At 43.7% G+C, this 21,649-nt stretch overlaps 1 protein-coding gene across 7 annotated transcripts in view; it reads right to left on the bottom strand.

The window, feature by feature from the left end:
- LOC146171553 (uncharacterized) overlaps nucleotides 1-21,649 on the bottom strand; it is a 576,153-nt gene that overhangs the window by 328,540 nt on the left and 225,964 nt on the right. The window contains exons 1-2 of one of the 7 annotated variants that reach the window (XR_014702816.1): nucleotides 20,275-20,847; nucleotides 19,751-19,795 (exon numbers count right to left, since the gene is read on the bottom strand). The exons of the other annotated variants lie outside the window; for them this stretch is intronic. The gene's annotated coding sequence lies outside the window, so the exon portion shown is untranslated. Of the gene's footprint in view, nucleotides 1-19,750; nucleotides 19,796-20,274; nucleotides 20,848-21,649 lie in introns of those variants that run through there. 7 annotated transcript variants of the gene reach the window in all.

The raw sequence follows: 21,649 nt of genomic DNA, 5'->3' as shown, positions 1-21,649 counted from the left end.
GCGAGACAATGCTGTCTATGTATAAACGCCTCGCGGACAGTGTTTTCGAGGCGTACTAGGTGGTCCGTAGTTGAGCATCCTTTCTTAAAACCGCACTGATGAATATTAAGAAGTTTACTTGATTCTAAAATATAGGTTAATCTAGTGTTTAAAATACTTTCAAAAGATTTTGCTAAACAACTAGTTAGGGCTATAGGCCTGTAACTCCCAGGACAGGTCGGCGGCTTGCCGGGTTTTAGGAACGGCACAATTATGGCTCTTTTCCAAGTCTCCGGTATTTTAGCTAGTACCCAGATTTTGTTAAAAAACTTTAGAAGCGCTTCTACAGATGCTTCTGATAGATGGGCGAGCATCTCATAATGAATCTCATCAGGACCAGGTGCAGTTTTTTTACCGCAAGCGAGAACATCTTTCAGTTCTTGCAGCGTAATCAGCCTATTGTAAGGTGTATTCGTGCTGCCCCTCGTAGGAAGTCTATATTTTTCAATCCTGTCCTTGTACTTTAAGAATGTTTTTGTATAGTGTGCAGAACTCGAAATTTTGTGGAAATGCACACCTAATATATTAGCTTGTTCTTCGATGCTTGTCTGTGTATTAGGAGCTGTGAGGATTGGAATTGTGAATGGGGAGAAGCTGCCATTTAGTTTATGAATTTGTTCCCACATTTTTTTTGATGTTGTGGAGCTGTTTATAGATGTAACATACTTCTGCCATGATTTTTTTTCGGCATTACGACGAATATATCGAGCTTTGGCTCTTGCTTTTTTAAAAACTGTCAGATTTTCATATGTTGGGTATCTCCGAAAAATACCCCAGGCTTTATTTTGTTCTTTTTTGGCTTCTTTACAGTCCTGTGTCCACCAGACTTTGTGGTTTTGGTGCACTACTCCTGTGGATTGGGGAATGGATAGACGTGCTGCCGCAAGAATGCATGCTGTAAATATTTCATTCATTTTGTCTATATCAATTTTCTCTGAATAAATTTCATTTAGACTGGCTTCTTGCCTGAACAAAGACCAGTCAGCTAAATGCAGTTTCCACCGCCTGGGTTTTGTCGGGATGACTGATGGTGAGGATGATAAGCTGATCATGACAGGAAGATGGTCGCTTCCGTACGGATTATTTAAAACTTCCCATTTAAAATCTGTAAAAATAGAAGGTGAACTAAAAGACAGATCTAAACAACTCGCTTTGCCTGTGGCTGGGGAGTAGTATGTTGGATTGCCAGAGTTTAGGAGACACACATTGCTGCATAAAATAAAATCTTCTATAAGCTGACCACGAGTATCTGTTTGCTCGCTGCCCCAAAGACACGAATGAGCATTAAAATCACCAACTAAAAGATACGGCTCGGGAAGCTGTTGTAAAAGGTCTTCTAAATCATCTAGTGTTATCTTCATGTGTGGTTGGAGGTATACTGAACATACTGTGATGGTTTTATGTGTTAATAATGTGGCTGCTACCGCTTCAAGTCTGGTATTAAGAGTCAGCTCCTGAGCAGCGATTCCAGTTTTCACGACGATGGCTACACCACCCGAGAGTCTGCTGGACAGCTCCCGGTCCCGGCGGATGATTTTATAATTTTTAAGGAAATTTTTGTTCTGAGGACCTAAGTTGGTTTCCTGGAGACACAAAGCCAATGGGGAGAATGTAGCCAGGATGTCCTTTATGTCGCTGTAATTATTTAGTAGTCCTCTACAATTCCAATGTATTATACACGCCATCTTATTTTATGAAAAATGTGAAAAACTAGCTTAGGTTTTTTTTTGGCCCAACGACTCGGGGCCTGTCTTTTTGTTTTGACGGCCTAAGCTGTGCCGTTGTCCGTCTGACGTCGAAGGCACAGCCCTACCGGGGCTCGTGTCCACTGCCTCCTCTTCAGAGGCAGCGGAGGAGCGCGCCCCAGATAAGTGTTCTTTCGTGTTAGGCCTCGCCTCATGAGGAGAGACCTTCAGGCTTGTCAACCCGGAGGGCTGCATAGCCTTCTTTTGAGATGGAGGTGGGGGAGCAGCATGAGCCACTTTCACCTGGGGCACGGGTAGCTCTGCCCGAGGCTCACTCTGTGTGGCCTGGGCAGGTGCTAAATGCTGGTGTGGCACCCTGCACCGTTGTGCCATACCAGAATAACTTGGTTTTGCAGTGAACTGAAAAGCAGGAGTAGTAGCCAGTTTTTGTCGCGCTTCTTTATATGACAAGTTTTCTTTTGTTTTGATAGTGATTACTTCTTTTTCAGTTTTCCACGTGGGGCAAGACCTTGAATAAGCAGGGTGTTCTCCTTCACAGTTAGCACACTGCAATGTGGTTTCGGTGCATTCATCAGTTGAGTGTTCTTTTGAAGCGCATTTCGCACAAGTTCGGCGACCGCGACAACTCTGTGAGCCGTGGCCGAATTTCTGGCAGTTAAAGCATCGTCTAGGGTTCGGTATATAATATCTTACACTAATCTTCAGGTAGCCTACTTCAATGGTGTCAGGGAGAGCACTGGAAGCAAATGTAAGGACAATGTGCTTCGTTGGGACTTCTTTGTTTTCGTTTCTTATCTTAATCCTCTGGACATTTACAACGTTCTCATCAGCAAGTCCTTCTAACAGTTCTTTTTCTGTCAAGTGTATGAAATCATTTTCTGAAATCACACCTCGGACAGTGTTCAGTGATCGATGAGCAGTGATCGAGACAGGTATGTCCCCGATAGACTCAATGTTGGACAGTTTCGAGTATTGCATGTAGTCTTTCAATTCAAGCAGTAGGTCTCCACTTGCCAGTTTTTTCACCCTGTAACCTGCACCTAGTGCACTTGTCAGTGATTTCTCAACTATGAATGGGGAGATAATTCTTGCTGATTTTTGCTCTTCACTCATCATCATCATTATCAGCCTGATTATACCCACTGCAGGGCGAAGGCCTCTACCATATTTCTCCACTTAACCCGGTTCTGTGCTAGCTGCATCCACTTGACCCCTACGAACTTCTTAATCTCATCCGCCCACCTAACTTTCTGCCGCCCCCTGCTACGCTTTCCTTCCCTTGGAATCCCGTTTGTTACCCTCAGCGACCATCGGTTATCCTCTCTTCGCACTACATGTCCTGCCCATGTCCATTTCTTCTTAATTTCCACTAGAATGTCGGTAACTTGAGTTATTTCTCTGACCCAATCTGCACGCTTCCTATCTCTTATTGTTACCCCTACCATTTTTCGTTCCATAGCCCTCTGGGTTGTCCTCAACTTAAGTAGAGCTCTCTTGGTTAGCCTCCACGTTTCAGCCCCATAGGTGAGTACAGGCAAGACACAACTGTTGCATACTTTCGTCTTGAGCGATACCGGTAAGCTGCTAGTCATAATCTGCGAGTGCTTGCCAAAAGCGCTCCATCCCAATCTTATTCTTCTTATTTCCTTTTCATGGTCTGGATCTGCGGTTACTACCTGTCCTAAGTAGACATATTCGCCTACTACTTCCAGTATTTCGCTACCTAATGTAAACTGCTGTTCCTTCCCGAGGCTGTTGAACATTACCTTAGTCTTCTGCATATTGATTTTCAAGCCTACCTTTCTACTTTTTCTGTCTAGGTCATCAATCATTATTTGCAGTTCATCCCCCGAGTTGCTTAGCAAAGCAATGTCATCAGCAAATCGCAGATTACTGAGGTATTCTCCATCTACCCTTATCCCTAACTGCTCCCATTCCAAGTCTCTGAATACTTCCTCTAAACAAGCTGTGAATAGTACTGGGAAGATTGTGTCTCCTTGCCTAACACCTTTCTTTATGGGAATTTTGTTACTTTCTTTATGCAGAACTATGGTTGCTGTGCAGCCACTATATATATCTTCCAGCACTTTCACGTACGGCTCGTCTACCCCCTGATTTCGCAATGCCTGCATCACCGCCGAGGTTTCAACTGAGTCAAATGCTTTTTCGTAATCAATGAATGCTATGGTTATATTCCGAGCATTTTTCTATCACCTGATTGATGGTATGGATATGATCGATAGTAGAGTACAGTTTCCGAAACCCTGCTTGATCCTTTGCTTGATTGACGTCTAAGGTTGTTCTGATTCTATTAGCGATTACCTTAGTAAATACCTTATACATAACAGACAGTAAGCTGATTGGTCTGTAATTTTTAAGGTCCTTAGAGCCCCCTTTCTTGTGAATGAGGATAATGTTTGCATTCTTCCATGGTTCCGGTACCGTCGATGACACGAGGCACTGCGTATACAGGGTGGCCAGTTTTTCTAGCACGATATCCCCCCCGTCCTTCAGCAAATCTGTAGTTATCTGATCCTCTCCAGCTGATTGCCCCCTTTTCATAGTTTCTAGTGCTTTCTTGACCTCGTCCTTCGTCACTGGTGGAACGTCTGACTGTTTTTCCCTACCGCCAATCTCATTACGGTCCAGACTACTTTGGCTACTGTAGAGATCTGTATAGAGATCTCCTCGGCTACTTTGACTATCTTGTCCATATTAGTGATGACGTTGCCCGCCTTGTCCCTTATCGCATACATCTGGTTTTTACCTATGCCCAATTTCTTCTTTACCGCTTTAAGGCTTCCCCCGTTCTTTACAGCATGCTCAATTTTCTCCATGTTATACTTCCTTATATCGGCCACTTTGCGCTTATTGATTAGCTTTGATATCTCGGCCAATTCGATCTGGTCTGTTGGATTGGAAGCTTTCATACTCTGGCGTTTCCTAATCACATCTTTCGTCTCCTTAGACAGCTTACCGGTATCCTCTCTAACTATCCTACCGCCTACTTCTACAGCGCACTCAGTAATGATATCTCTGAAATTATTGTTCCTTGCCTCTAGGGTAATATCGCTATCCTCAGAGCTGAATACCTATTCTGTAGCGAGATCCTGAACTCTTCTGCCCTCCCCCTCACCGCTAATTCGTTGATGGGTTTCTTTCTTACTAATCTGTTGCGTTCCTTCTTCAGATTTAGGCTAATTCGGGACCTCACCATCCTGTGGTCACTGCATCGCACTTTCCCGATTACCTCTATATCCTGCATAATAGCGGGGGTTGAACACATTATGAAGTCGATTTCATTTTTAGTCTCTCCGTTAGGACTTTTCCATGTCCATCGCCGGTTCTTCCGTTTGCTGAAGAAGGCATTCATGATTCGTAAGTTATTGCGCTCTGCAAGCTCAACTAGTAACTCCCCCCTGCCATTCCTAGAGCCAATGCCATAGTCACCTACTGCCTTGTCTCCTGTCTGTTTTTTCCCTACCTTGGCATTGAAGTCACCCGTTAGTACAGTATACTGCGTCTTTACTTTTCGCATTGCCGATTCTACATCTTCATAGAAGCTTTCAACTGCCTGGTCATCATAACTACATGTAGGTGCATAGGCCTGTACAACCTTCAGTTTATACCGCTTATTAAGCCTAATTGCGATGCCAGCAACCCTCTCATTAATACTATAGAATTCATCTATATTACCCGCTATATACTTATTGACAAGGAAACCTACTCCTAGTTGTCGCCTCTCTGGTAAACCTCGATAACACAGTACATGCCCATCCTTCAGTACAGTGTATGCCTCATTCGGCCTCCTAACCTCACTAAGCCCTATGACATCCCATTTCATGCCCTCTAGTTCCTCTAACAGCACTGCTAAACTAGCTTCACTAGCTAGGGTTCTAGCATTAAACGTTGACAGGGTCTGTTTCCAATGGCGGCCTGTCCAGCGGAACCAGGCTTTCTTAGCACCCCCTGCTGCGTCACAGGTCTGACCGCCGCCGTGGTCAGTTGTTCCGCAGCCGCTGGTGACTGAGGGCCGGGGTTTCATGGAGCTTATCATAGGAGGTTGTGGCCAATTACAGCACCAGGGTGGCCAACTCCTGTTCTGGTGAGGGAGTGCGTTGCCGGAGGTGTTCATCGGCATCAGGTCGCACCCCAAACCTGTTTATGCAATTCCATCGACACGTGGATTTTTTTTTTTTGTTCCGGTGGAGAATTGCGCGGCACCGGGATTTGAGCCCCGGTCCTCTTGCATGCGAGGCAGATGTTCTACCGCTACGCCACCGCTGCACCCTTCACTGCACCCTTCACTCTTCACTATGTATCACTTAGTACTTTGGGAAAACTTCTTTTTTTGGAAAAATTCATGGGTTACATCGGTCCGCCCTCTTTTGAGAGGGCGATCAGTTCCAGAAAGAGAAGCAGCCATAAAATGTGTGATATTTTTCGGCCAAAGTGGCAGCCACCCACCATAGAGCCCAACAAGGGGACGGGAAAGGAGCTTGTACAGATCCTGGCCATGTCAGCTGTACACTGACTATAACCAAACACGGCGTAACGCAGGGTGGTTAACCACACAAGGTTAACCCTCGCCGCCAGGAAAAAGGAAAAAGCGAGAAGGGAGGAGAAGACAGGAAAGTTCTGAGAAAGAAGATAGGAAAGTGAAAGATGGAGGGGAGGTTAGGAAAAGGCGACTGCCGATTTCCCCTGGGTGGGTCAGCCCGAAGGTGCCGTCTATGGGAAGCGTGGGCCAAAGTGGTGTGTTGCCTCCACCAAGGGGCCTTAAGGGTCCAAACACTCGGCATCGGCTCAACCACCAGGATCCCCTTTTCCCCAGACACGACGATGCCACGCACGGCTAAGCGTGGGTGCTCGGGGTCCGTGGTGTCGCACAAAACACACAAACACCTGCTTTAACAGGTGCCCCCTGCGGGGTGTAATTACAGCATTGCACCACAAAAATGCAACGGAGGCCTTAATTGGAAATATCACCCACGATTTTGTAAAAGCCGATAAAAAAGGACAGGTTTAAAAATATGCTGGGTCCCCAGCCACATGTGGATCAGGGGGAATGAAAAAGAGGACGAATGTGCATCACGCGCCCATAACACTAAAATAAAATCACGTCAACATAACCCATAAAGACTGCATAAAATTTATAATTACTAAACCAAGATCCTAATGGCAGGCTTCAAGGGATAATGAAACAAATAACAAGCTACACTTCGTAAAGCCTATTATTCAAGACTGAAATTATCGAGTTATATAGAGCGTTTTTTTTTTTTGCACGATCCTGTGTCGCCTTCGCATGGACATACACATCTCACACACAACTTCATACAAGGGGAGTAAGAAAAACCTACATGTGAGACATGCAATAAACAACTGACAGTTAACCCCATTCTAATATTATGTACGAAATATGAGGAAACATTTTATGTGTTTCGATAGTAAACAAATCCCATTTCATCAGTTTCTCACAAAGAGAGAATGCTATTGTCGAAATTTCTTCTATTTTTGATGTTTTTAAACGAAGTAAACTTATTAATCAAAGTCTTGGCACATGATGGCCTTAGTTTCCCATGTGCCCTAAAACCCAACACAACAACAACAGCCTCTTCGGTAACCAAATTTCTGCTGGTAACAACATTCCGGTAACGCATTCCTTTTCTGTCATCATGGGCTTTTTTCCTTTATATAAAACATCCATTCATTCCAGCTTAACCACCTTCCTGAAGGAGAAATTTGCATTTTCACTGGACCTCGTGGGATAAGTCGTGATGGCGAAACTCGAGTCTGCGGCGTGAAAGCAGGTGGCGCTGCAGTCGAGGACCGCTCTCTCACAGGCTTCACGGAAATTGCAACGGGTAAGCATGTGTTCAGTATTCAGCTAGGTGGACAGTTTCGCCTCCAAGCCAATAAACCATAACCATTACCCCTAGAGCAGAAGCTAATGCCTTACATTTCTTCCAAAGCGGCTGCCACAAACACTACAGTACCAGTATGAAATATTTGCTCTCCGTCGATACTGCAGGTATCAAGTGTGTACAAGGCACAGTGGTGCTTACCTGTGCCTAGAGAATTTATGCACTTGCTGCAACCACCCATGACACAACAGCAGAAGAGGTGGATATACCTGTGTTAATGTCAGGATTTCCTCGCTTCCGACAGTGATCAACCGATAACCCCAAGCTAACATTAAACAGTTGTGGATACCTGGTCACTAGTGTGACCAGGTATCCACAAATAATAAAGATCGGACCTTAATGTGATGGTGGCGGTCCCCACGGCAGAAAGCCTGAACCACGCACGTACGTGATCCACCGGTTATGCCTGTAAGAGGGAGTGCCGCGGCGCCGTCTTGAAGACCGGAAGTCAATGAAGGGGATCACAGCTGTGCCCTGATGTCTCCGTGAACCCTAAAATCAATGCGTAACCTCGCGTGATAATTACGCGTGGCTGTTACAGTGTGACAGAACATGTCTCCAAAGTGTATATGGGGGAATATGCAATATTGCATAAAAATTATAAAAAGGGGAGAAACAATTAGCAAAAATCCATACTCGTTGATTTCAGTATGAGCATGCTAATTAATAAGCAGTAACATTAAGAAAGAACATCTGCAAACAACTAAAATCAATAATATTGGGAAAGTAAAATGGTAGGCTATCAGCACAATTTGGTAGAATTTTCTTGATTATGTAATTACCACCGTAATCTAAACTGCTCGCATAATCTCAGAATTTCAACGAGGCAAACGGAGCAGTCCGCGTACGAGGGCACCAGTCAAGTAGCACAGTAGAGCAAGAAAACCGAAATAAAGGGAAGCATGGCTCGCCGAGCGATGAAGAAAAGAGCACACAAAGCGTGAATTGCTGCACATCCTGTCTTTTTCTTGGCTCTTTCATTTCCTCAAAAGTAACAAATAAGCCAGCGATATAATGCGTTCCTATATATATATATATTATATATATATATATATATATATATATATATATATATATATATGCACACATCAAAGTAGCTATTCGCTATTCCTAGCACGATTTTCGGTTTTGAAGCTTTGATCGTCACGCCGCCTTAAAGGTATGCGCCGGAGCTACGTGGGCAGCGAAAATTTTGTAGGCTGTAGGAAATCTTCACTACATTGCCACGCATAAAATTTTTTATCGCAAGATGAAGCTTAACTATTTAGCCCAAATTGACATTCTTCTAAACCATTAATCATGTTGGCTATAGGGGCCATATGTAACAGAAAATATATTTAGAAAGCTGTGTATTCATAAGTCACTGAGAACAAAATATATCAGAAAGGCTGCGTTAATCATATCTGGTTCACTTTTCATACCCTTCTACTTCAAGATGACAGACATGGAGTACGACTGAAATCGACAATATGCAGATTGTCTGCCAACTTGAGCATCACAAGAATTTTGTATCTTTTTCCCAGCTTTACAAGAGACAATAACAGATTTTTTTGCAGATAGTGACAGTGTAGGGCAGTATTGTTTATGCATCCAGAAATTATGACACCAGAGCTTAATGGTTTTTGCTTGGTGCATGTGAAGAAATTAAGCAGGAATAAGTTCTTAAAAGAGGTCCATATTTTAAAGCAATGAAATTGCTCATGGATCTTTTTCTCAATGTGAAAAATAGAGGTGTATGTTAATGAAGCAATGAAACTGAGTTGAAAATGAAAAATAGGTTATGTATAAACAAAGAAGGAGGGTAAAAAAGTAGGAAAGGAAAAGCTCGGAAGCACATCACATTTTTCACTGTGGCCATGGAAAAAGTCTGGCTCTTCTGGACGATGACACCGGCTAGGCAGTTTCCATCAACCTTAGCCTCAGACCATTTGTGCCAAGTGAACACCTTACTGCAACATTTCTAACTAAAGACCACTATTGATAATACGTCTATGGAAAAGTTTCGCTTCTCGTCTTGCAACTCATTACATGATGGAGCTGAAAAAAGTTCCGCTTATAATAAAGTTGGCTATGAGCTTGACAGTTTTCACTGGTGACAGTTTTCACTGGTGCAGTATGTTACTGTGAATGGTACATCTGGGCACTCTATTGATGTGCACTCCACTGGTGTCTTATTCATGACATGCAGTGTTTATTCCCTTCAAATTTAATTTATCCTAAGAGTGGCACAAGGTTGCTGCTGCAAGGTGCACAATGCAAACCAGCAACTTTCACTTGATGTACTAGTGGTGAAAGTGTGTTGCTATTGCTAGGGGGAAGGACTTTACAACCAAGGCACAGCAGAAGCCAAACATTATAGTGATTGTGGACAATCCCTGCCAGAATTCTAGTTCATCGGGACAGTTTGTCCATATCGTAACAGTAGCAACTAGTGGCTGCATGGGCAGCAAGAGCGCAAGTATGCTGCAAAGGTTAAAGCATGCCAATGATAGTACCTTTTTTGCTTCATGCACGTTGGCTACAAATGAATTATTTCTTCTCTATTCCTCTATGTGAAAACAGTTGTTTCATGCATTCTGTCTCGCTTAACTGATCAGTATTAGACATACACCTTCACCAGACATGGCACTTTGGGCTGGTGGCGGAGAGAAATGGATTAATATATTGTAGCAACAAATTGTCATTAAACTTTTATCCCTTACTTCGTTTGCAAAAAAAAAAAAAACTTGCTTTTAGAAGTTGAACCACTTATACCACACCAAAAGAGCAACAAAACGCTGTTTAGTCACCAAACTAACGAAACAAAACTCGCGAGTGCAGTCAGAGGCAGCAGATGGCGACGGGACATAACACAAACAAGATTGTTCTCAAAAGTGCCACATGGCTGTCATTTATCGAAAAAGTAGCATACAAAAACAATGTTTCATACTGTAAAGGTCTGATGGTAGTGCGGATGATATACAAATTTTGGAATTGGTTTCCAAGATCAAATAAAGGGTGTGCATGTCATTCATGAAAGCGGACGAGTAACGAACTTCGTGCTTTACACATAACCAAACGTCAATCACAGCTGTTTCATTTAGAGTTCCAACAACAGAACTCACTTGAAAGCTTGCAGAAGCCGCACATTACTGTCAGTAGAACAAAACCAGTCATCCCGAAAGCAGCCAGGTGCTTTTAATCTCCACATTTTCATTTCATTGTCGCCTTGCGAAATGCACAAATCATTCTCACTGCATGCACGGTGGAACGTGTCTGCACGCAATAGAGGCGGCCAGAAAGCACAGCTGCGGATGACTTGCTTGTTTTTAAATGCAGGTCTTTTCCTCACCGGACGGCGTAAGTAATACAGTCGTACCTTAGTGGGGATCTTGCCGAAATACAAGGCTCGGGTTACCTCGTAAAATAGATCGCACTTCGGGGCCGATTTGCATGTAAGCAGTATGTAACAAACCTGCGTCTGAGCCACGAAGGGCTCCGTGGAGCGGCCGTGCACCAGGGATTGAATCAATGCAGAAATCGCATTTAGTTCATCCGGGGCAAGACAAGATGACTAGCCTCATGCGGTCTTCGGAGAAGACTCGTGGCACAAGTATAGCACAAGAGCGCACACACACATCCACACAACAACACGGGCACCAAGGCCCACGGGTCGCTAGCATGGAATGGGGGTGCTGGCCGCAGCTCGTAACAGCCAGCAGACGGCCTCTTCTCCCTCTCCATCTTCGTTTTCCCCCTCGCGCCGCATCAGTTTGTTGGGATCAGATATACGCGGTTCGGCTGGCTGTCCGCGGCTCGCACGTGTCCTTGATGCTTTTTCGAAGAGATGTGGATCTTAATGTCGGACTTGCCACCATGTGAAACATTAACATCACAGGCACCACGCGGTGCAAAATCCGAACTTCTTTCCTTTCTTAGACAGCACGAAGCAGGGAAATCCTCCCGCGTACGACTTCGAAAATACTTGTAAGTACTGTCGTGGCTTTGAGCCCGCCATTGCACTGCGAAATCGCTACTACTAAAACTTCAGAGTCATACTGAGTCGGATGCGGCCGCAGATCACGCAAAAACAGAGGCCAACACCAAAGTTGTCCAAACACGTGAACAAAGGAACAGCCACTAGCCTGGCGGAGGCAGTATTGAGTTTTGGATATGGATTCGTGTTCCCCCGAGTAGACGATAGAAGTAACTACAACGTTTGCAGCTGCTGATGATGATATCACAAATATGTGTTTCCCTCTCGTAGCTGCCAAAGGTACCATAATAGTGTTAACATGGCCTCCGGGATTACCCTTCCGCGCGTACAGTGGCTAGAATGATAAAGTGTGATTACCGCCAAGCGGCGCCTATGGGAGCATTGAAGCCGCCTGGTGATGCTTCCGCTGGTGATGCGGACAGTTGACAGCCGTGTGGTGCGGACGCGTGTTCCATCGCTCCTCCGATTGCACGTGGCTACCGGAAACGGACGGACTGGCGACAGCGGGAGCTTCCGAAGCGTCAAATAGATGAGTTCTTTCTTTTATTACCTTATTTCTTTTTCAGCTAGTTAGGTTAGGTGCAGCCTAAAGAATAGATTTTAGCTCTTGGTCCTAGCGGCCTGGTTTTTCGTGCCGGCAGCTAGGTTTTCTTGGCGTTCATTGTTTAGCTATCTTGTTTAGATAGACATTTTTCTTTCTAGGCTATTGGCATTCGCAGATTTGGTTTTTAACGCGTGTTTGCTAGTCGTTTCTTTTGTCTTCTTTTGGCAATTTGTATATTCTAAGAATTCGTAACAGTTATAGTTCAGTCGATGAGCGCTTAAGATGTGCAATCAAAAGAAGGTAAAGTGTACTCAGTGTGAGGCGCAGGTTAATCTCAAAGAAACGCGTTTTGATTCTGTAGGTGAAGCGGAAGGCAGCGACTTTTTGTGCCAATGTTGCGTACTGAATGCACGTCTAGATAGATTTGATCAAGAAAGGGGCAGTTTAGTGTCTCGTGTGGAGGATTTAGAACATGAAGTACATTTGCTAAGGACGGAAAATCAGAAACTGCTTGGACAGCTTACTCAGATTGAAAAGAAAGGGGCCGACTTTGTCCTTGGAACCAACAAGGACGAACATTCCAATGCGGGCCACGTGGCTGGGGCCAGCACTGGCATGGAAGGCATAAGCAAAGTAGGTCAGGCGGATCCGAGCCGTCAGAGTTATTTAGAAGCAGCTAAGACGCCGGAAAAAAAGGAAGAAGTAAGGAAGAATGAAAATCCCAGAGATAAGGACACAGATAACCGAAAGCAGGAGCCAACAGTTGGGAGAGGGAGAGAGAAGGCCCAGGTGCTTATCGCCGGAGATTCTAACATGAGCAGGTGCAAGCGAGATATCTTGGAACGTGTAAGGGGTGATAAGAGAGTGTTGGTTGGAGCCTTCCCAGGGAGAACAATGAGGGATGTACTAAAAGAGAGTAAAAATAGGCTGTTGAAGGATTCCGCAGAGCGCAGTATGGTAATAGTAGCCGCGGGTCTAAGCGATGTCCTAAATGGTGACGCTCCAGGAGTGGTGGAAAGTTTAGCTAAGGGAGTTGACGAGATCAGGGAGATAACACAGCAGACGCAGATAGTTGTATGCACAGTACCAGAGGTGCTAGGATTGAACGGAAAGATGGAAAAGGACGTGGTGACAGTTAATCAGGACATAAGAAAGTTAAGCCTGGAGAAGCGTTTCGAAGTGGTTGAGGTAAACAGGGAGGTACATAAAGCAGGTCTTGGTAAGGCTTTTCAGCGAGATGGCATTCATTTTAACAGAAGGGTCGGAGCAGAGATCGGCTGGCGCTTGGCAGGCAGGGCTGTAGCGTTTTTAGGCGGTCCGCGAGGACTCCGTGCACAGAGGTAGTTAGAAGTGAAGCAGAAGAAAGTGTAATAATGGAGGCTGAGCCCCCAAAAATGGCAAAGAGTATGTCGAGAAAGAAAAGTACAAAAAAGAAATTTAACACTAGGATCAGCTACATAAACATGCAAGGAGGTAGAAAAAGAGCGAAATGGCTAGAGATAGAACAGCAGTTGAAGGATGACAAAATAGGTGTGTACGCTCTTTGCGAGACTCATCTCAGGGATCTAGAAGATCCACCGTTTATAGAAGGCTACGTCTGGGAAGGGTGCAACAGAACGAGAACGGAAAGAAAGGGTGGAGGCATAGGTATGTTGATACACCAGGGAACAAATTGGCAAAGAATTAAATCATCTTGTAAAGAACATATCTGGGTTTCAGGAACCATTGCCGGCACAAGGACATGGCAAGGGGTAGTTTATTTAGGAACAGGACATCAATGCAGGCAAGAAAACAGGGATCTTGTTGAATGTCTCAGTGACGATATAAGCCAGTTTGGAAATGGGGCCAATATTATTCTGCTGGGGGACATGAACGGCCACATCGACGATCTGGATGGATACACGGATTGTACCGGGAAGCTAATGCTAGATTTCTGCGAGCGACACGATCTAGTTATAGTAAATAGAGAAACAAAATGTGAAGGCCAAATCACGTGGGAATTCCGCAACAGGCAGACGACCATTGACTATTGTCTAATGTCGCAGGAAATTTATAGCAAGGTCACAAAAATGGAAATAGACGAAGAAGGGGAGTGTAGTCTGGGAAGTGATCATGAACGTATTAGTCTGCAGATGGGGCCCTTGATGAAATGAGAAATGGAACTTAGACAAAACGTAAACGCAAAATTAAACGACGATCAAATAGCGCAGATAGCAGCAGACATAGAGGAAGCAATAGAGAAAAGCCCCATAGAAGACTGGGATTATGAACAGGTAGAACTACTCATAAGGAGTAAAATTCAGGAGGTTAAAGTAGCAAACCGCTGGAATGGAAAGAGGAAGCCACGGAGCTGGTGGAATAAAGAAATCCGGGAAGCTATTGAACAATGACGGGCTGCTTCAAGGGAACACTGAATGGCAGAGAAAGCACAGGCTTCTCAGGAGGAAATCGACCAAAAATGGGAATCATATCGACAAAAGAAACTTCAAGTGCAGGCCCTCGTCCAAAGTAAAATAAGACAGTCCACCGATCGCTGGATGGCTGATATACACGATGCCTCTAGAGGCGGAGCAAGAAAATTCTGGAACCATATAAGCTGGCTAGGGAAGAAGAATCAAAGAAAGCAAGATCGGATTCAAGATAACGAGGGAAATTGTTTAAAGGGGGACAACGCAGTGAACTACATTACATCAGTTATAGCTGAGTCATTTAAGAACGACGATAGGGTAATCTCCGCAAATCAGGAAGCAACACAAGGTAGCAGAATACAAAGCACCTTAGAACTGACCAATCTAAACTGGAAAAAGGCAGAAAAAAATATTCCTAAAAACACATCTACAGGAATAGATGGAATTCCGATCAAGCTGATTAATGAACTCGGTCCAAAAAGTAAGGAAACGTTGTTAAAAGCTTTGGAAACAGTCATAGCGAATAAGCAAATTCCAGACAGCTGGCGACAGAGTAAAATGAATTTGATTTATAAAGGGAAAGGAGAAAGGATGCACATAAAATCCTACAGGCCGATTACCATAACATCTGTAATGTACAGGTTAGCCATGCAGGCGGTGAAATTAAAGGTGCAAGCATGGGTTGAAAGTAACAAGATACGCGGAGAACTTCAGAACAGCTTTAGAAATGGTAGGCGCTTAGATGATTGCCTGTTCGTGCTTACCCCATGCATCGAAATATCTAGAGTGGAAAATAGACCTTTGTATTTGGCCTTCCTGGACATAAACGGGGCGTACGACAACGTAAGCAGGGAACTCCTGTGGAACATATTAAAAGAAGAAGGTAGCGGTTATGAGATAATAGAGTTCCTACAGGAAATATACCGGGATAACAAAGTAGAAATTACGTGGGAAGGGATAAGAAGTACGGAGGATGTCAAAGTATGCAAAGGATTAAGACAAGGCTGTCCTCTATCACCGGTGCTGTTCATGCTTTATATGATAAACCTGGAACGGAGGATACAAGACAGTAACCTAGGTTTTAACCTGTCATACAGATTAGGTGGAAAGGCGGTAGAGCAGCGCCTCCCCGGTTTGATGTATGCAGACGATATTGTGCTGCTAGCTGAGAGTCTGGAAGAATTGCAAACTCTAGTTAAGTATTGCGGAGACGAAGGGGACGATCTAGGCTTCAGTTTCAGCGCAGTTAAGTCGGGTCTGATGATTTTCAACGGCTCAACTGATCAGGGTATTAAAATTCAAGGCCTTGAAATACCTAGAGTAGCAGAATATAAATATTTGGGGGTATGGGTAAACGAAGGATTGGCATACATTGGAAAGCATGAGCAATCACTTAAGGCCAAAGGGCGAAGGAATGCCGGGATAATGAAGCATAAGGCATTGTGGGGATACAATAGGTATGAGGTATTGAGGGGTATTTGGAAAGGAATTATGGAAAGGAATTATGGAAAGGAATTTGGAAAGGCCTTACTTTCGGAAATGCGGTTTTGTGCCTAAAATCAGAGGTACAGTCGACATTAGAAACAAATCAGAGATCCGTTGGACGATTAGCACTAGGTGCCCACGGCGAAACTACAAATGAGGCGGTACAGGGAGATATGGGCTGGGCATCTTTCGAAGTACGGGAAGCTAAGAGTAAAATATTATATGAGGAACGCCTGAGGAAATTGGACAGTAACAGATGGGCAGCTAAGGTATTTAAATACCTGTACCTAAAAAGCGTTGACTCACAATGGAGGAAAAGAACTAGGAAACTAACTAGTAAGTATGTTAGTAACAAGGACGGAGAAATAAAGAGCATTAAGCAACAGGTGAAAAACACAGAAGGTAAAAATTGGATAAATTCGATGGAAAAAAAACAGAGTGTGGAATTATACCGAAAGTGGAAAATGCAGATCAGGAAGGAAGATTTCTTTGATAACTCAGGAGGCAGTGCCCTACTTTTTGAAGCTAGATCAGGGTGCCTTAGAACACGCAGCTACAAAAAGAAGTTTAACAATGGAGATGACGCATGTGCTGTATGTGGAAACTCCAGTGAAACAATTGACCATATTATACTCGAATGCAATGGTATCCATCCGGAAGTTGATGCAGGCGCAATCACTGTTCCTGAAGCTCTGGGCTTTAGAGATAACAGTGGCCGGGTGAATAAACCGGTGGTGGAAACTAGCAAAAAACGGCTGGAAGATTGGTGGCTTAAAAGCAGAGAAGTGACATAATGTTAGTAATGTAGGAGCAAAATTTAATAAATAGAATGATGGTTTAGTTAACCATTCTAAATCAATAATTAAGATATATGGAGAAAAATGAGCATGATAGCTACTGCTACCACCCCGTTTCAAAGGGGACGCTCCTATATTCCATCCATCCATCCACGTCAGGTCGGCGCATGAAACGCATGCTTGAACCCTGGAGTGCGCACGGGATGTGGGCGCTTTGCGTTGTTTTTTGGTGCAAATTCTGCCTCACGGTGTATGATGAGCCGGCGACAAAGTCATTGTTTTGTACCTCGTTACAAAACCGAGTACAAATCGTACTAGATATGGTTGTTCGGTGTGCGAAATTATTGAAAGGCGCAACGCTGCTGTTTTGCGAGCTGCTTTAGAAAATAATTACTGTCACGTCAGCTTTGGCACGTTATTTATGGCACAACTGCTATGTTAATTGATAGAACGAGCGTGGGTGGCCCCTTTGTACGGCGTATTCCGGACCATTTTTCTGATTGTGCCTTGATATGCATGTGTCAAAAACCGTTTCAAGGAAAATTTCAACAGCACTTAGGAAGCCAGGTGCACAGACTACATCATTCGAAGGCTTATTCCAGTCCAGAATTGTTTTAGGAAAAAATGAAAACTTAAATACATTAATGCGGCATTAATAACTCAATCTTTTTCATGTTGTCCTGAATACCGGTACAATCATTGTAAATGCTGTACAAGAACTTCAGTCAGCAGATTTTTCTACGGGTTGCTAAAGTCTTCCACCCAATACGGTCGCCAAGTTCAGAGCTCGATACAAAAGTGATAACTGCCAGTTATTTAAATAACGCCACTGAAGAACTGAAAAAAAAAAATGGCGGTAATTTAGAAATTTTCCCAATGCTTCAGCGCCTGCTAATCAACTATAAAATGAAATTTGTTGTGCAGCAGAGGTGTTTTTTTCTTGTCTCCCAGAAGAAAAACAGCCAATTAAGCAGCCCAGGCAAAATGAGTAGCGAAGCAAGACAGTAACTGCAAAAACAAAATTACTACTATCCCCAAGTGATTCTTCAGCTGCTCACCTATCTATTCGGAAAACAAAAAATTCAGGGGTGGTTTACTAGCGTGGATATACATGCAATGTTTACAGCTCATGTTTAGAAAAGTATTGCCTCCTGTAGCTTTGTTATGCCATGCCTTGCCACGTTTAGCTAAGTACTTAATTAGGTCTCCTTAATCCTAATGAAAACCCAAGGAACATTTAACGTCTTTAGTGCAACTGTGTCATATAGGATGAAACCAACGACCGTCGATCAAAGCGCAGCTTGAATGACTGGCAGCTTAATACGTGAAAAAGAAAAAAAAAACTGGGTACCGAAATTGCGGAGTGGTCTATCTAGCACTGTGGCCAGCAAAGTTAACCTTTTTACCTCGGCCAGTGTGTCTGGTGGCAGTTACTGGCGGCAAGTGTTTCTTGGAGTGATTGCTCAAAGGAGGTTTTAAAGCCACCCCAGCGAAGTCCCGCTTAGAATGCTGGTTGTAATTCTTCCGCTTAAAAATGGCCGCTGCATAGCATAATAAAATTACATCGGTATGACTTAGATAGTTGACAAATAAATAAAGATGCCGTGTAAAAGTGGAGGTCGCAGTAAGAGCAGAAAGTATGCATCGGATCTTGAAGGGATGTCTCAAACGTGGCTGATTAACTGCGCGGCGAGCAGACGACACGCAGTGAGCGAACGTGTAAGCGTTTGTCAATGCCCTCTGGATCTCCCGCTCCGTAGCATCACGGAAGGGCTTCAGAGTCGGTAGCGCGGTCTGCACACTTCCCCTATTCTAGCCACTGTACCGTGCGCGTGTGATGTTATCTCGGAGGCCATGATGTTAATAGATGTCCGCACTTTTTTTTTTTTTTTCCGAAAATGAAACATTTTCCGCAAAATTTTCTGCAAGAGTCGTAAAATCGTAAGACGACTCAAAATTCGTACATTTTACGGAAAATTCGGAAGAGTTGGCAGGTATGCTGAGAAAACCTCAGACCATAGCGCCGTTCTTGTCTCCTTAAAGTTCTCGGTTACTAAACAGAATATATATTTTTTTAATTTTCTGAATTCGATTCCCCTGATGACATTTCAATAACAGACACCCTGGCTGATGAATTTGAAGAATTTCTTGTGCCGAGTTCCACTTGTGATGTGAACACATTTGGCAAGTTATTTTTAACCTTGGCGAAAAAATGTATTCAACACTTTGTTCCTCTCAAGATAAAGAAATATCAAACTTCGGTGGATGACGCATGATGTCTTTCATCAAACACGGTGTGCACACAGGCTAACCCATAGCAAGAAAATGGGCCACAATAGCACGTTTAAATAAAGCAAAAGAGGAGCTTTGACTGAAAATCAACTCTGCTAGGAATTTCTTCTTTCGTGTGCAGCTGCAAGACCTGCTAAAACTAATCCATGTAAATTCTGGTCATCGGTATTGCCAAGTGTTTTATGACAGCTACTTCAATGATGATTAACAATAATTCTGCAAATGATTCATTTCTCATATCGAATGCATTTATTGAGTATTTCCACTCAGTTTTTGCTTGTGACAATATTATTCCGCCAGTTACCATTGCTCGTAGTGACGTGTCCATTAATAACATTAAGATTTCCGAGGAAGGCGTATTTACCTTAATATTGAAACTCGACATCAAGATGTCAGCTGGGCTGGATGGCATCCCAAACTTATTTCTGGTATGGTACTCATTATGACCCTGTCTTTGCACCTCACCTACTGACGCCCATGCTCCGGATTACGCCAGTAGCACATGCGCCCCGAAATTTTAGCGAAACGATCACGATCCACAATTTCCCAACAGACATGCTTCACGCACTATGTACTTACCTCGGTACACGCCTGGCTCGATCGAGGCGGCCGCGGCTGACATATCTGTTTGACGAAAAGGAAAAACGCGTGTGCGCTTATGCCTTTTAACTGAAATGAGCGCTTTTCTGCTACAACATGATTGATAAAAACTGGTGCGTTTAAGTGCATACTTTGAAAAGCCAACTAATGTACCAACGCGTGCCCGCAAAAACAGCGTACGATATGCGTATGTGGGAAGCCCGAGAGCACTACATTTGATATATTCTCACTCGCTTCCGTAACCACGCCGAGGCGTTTAATACATTCCGCGGTTAAACTGGTGGCATTACAGCTGTTGACACATATTCTGGGCACCCGCTACAGATATATATATACATATATTGTTCCTTTTCTGCACCATTCACAGTTTCGGAAAGCGCACGCGATCTGCAAAAGCGGCATTTCGATTCAAACTTCAGTAATTAAGGCCTTTGAAATACACCTATTTTGCGAAATACTTATTTCAGGCTCCAGAAAAAAAATAAATTTTTGTTCAGACTTACTGCGCCGCTGAAGATGCTTCCGATTGACAGCCCGAGAACAAGGCCCCCCCCCAAAAAAAAAAACGACGCTCAAGCAACAAGTAAGTAAACACTGGAAAAGCGGGGAGCGGATAACCACCATAGCTGGAGCGCAGGGGCACATTTACCAGGGGCAAAGACCGAGCAGAATGAAACTTAAAAGAAAACAAAACAAAACAGCAGTATAAAAATAAAATTTTAATAATAAGGTTTTATAATATTGTAGTTTTTAAATCTTGTACCAGCTATTTTATCAATAAAAAAACATGTTTCACAATTCACCGTGGCACTAGTGAAATGCTGCTGTCACGTTACGTCATCATAAACTAAGCAAAGGAAAAAATGTGTGCAACAGCAAGTGAAACATTGATAATACTAATTTATAACTTAAAATTGTGGCTGAAAAAAGGGTTACTGTTTATTTTCTTAATAATTTTAACTTATGTAGGTATCGTCAGCGTTTGTATCGTCAGGTATCGTCAGGATGTGAGAAATCCGAGCTTGATTGCTACAATCAAGCGCGGAGTTTTGGACGCGCTTGATTGTGACGTACAGTTGCAGACGAAGTTTTTCTCGTGTAGTGCAATTTCTAGCTTCGCTCTGCATTGTGCGCTTTACTCGACGCAAGGAAATTTGGCTCCCCGTGGCCTGCTTATCTCGTTGTTTTGCCGAAGGTATTCCGCCTTCAAATACGCAATTACTGCAGTGTTCTGTTCCACAGCTCTAAGGCTGTACTACAGTGTCGCCCTTGTGTAGAGCACTCGATCGGCGCATTTCCCTGCATAAAACTCGATACCTCGTCGCGGTTACTACTTTTAACAATGCTTGTACGGAAGTAGATCTACTAAGACATGTGAAGAAGATGAGCACGAGCACTTTGTCCGTAAGTCGTGGGCTGATTTTTAATTTCAGGTTTTATTGCGGGATGAGCACTGCCCAAGCGTTCTACACACGGGTGACGTCGACTGTAGTACGTTGTGGCACTGCATTTATTTACCTCCGAATTCCTTTTTGCGGTCAGCTAGGCTACGCATCCGCAATTAATAATTCAGTATTCAATGTAGATCTGATAGACAGGAAATACAGGCTGTAAGGCCGGTTGGCGCGGCCGGCGCATATCGCTTGTCAGAAAGGGACTGCATGCAGCAACAGCTGGTGAATATTCGAGGTTGCTTTGGTTGCCTTTGGTACTTATATGATTGTTGTTGTGTTGGGTTTAGTGGCGCATAAGCAACTTAGGCTATCATGCGCCAACTTCAAGAGTGTTGCGTTTATGTAATTTAAACTTACATTCTGCTTGGAACGTTTGCTTCTATTAAAAACCTGAAAACACAGGGCAAATCAACGAACCCTGTGT

The sequence above is a fragment of the Amblyomma maculatum genome, unplaced genomic scaffold (genome assembly GCF_055883805.1).
Source record: "Amblyomma maculatum isolate TAMU_Amacu unplaced genomic scaffold, ASM5588380v1 scaffold_19, whole genome shotgun sequence".
Taxonomy (NCBI): Eukaryota; Metazoa; Arthropoda; class Arachnida; order Ixodida; family Ixodidae; genus Amblyomma; species Amblyomma maculatum.
The sequence above is the reverse complement of the archived record's forward strand: the minus strand, read 5'-3'. Positions and strand labels throughout refer to the sequence as shown.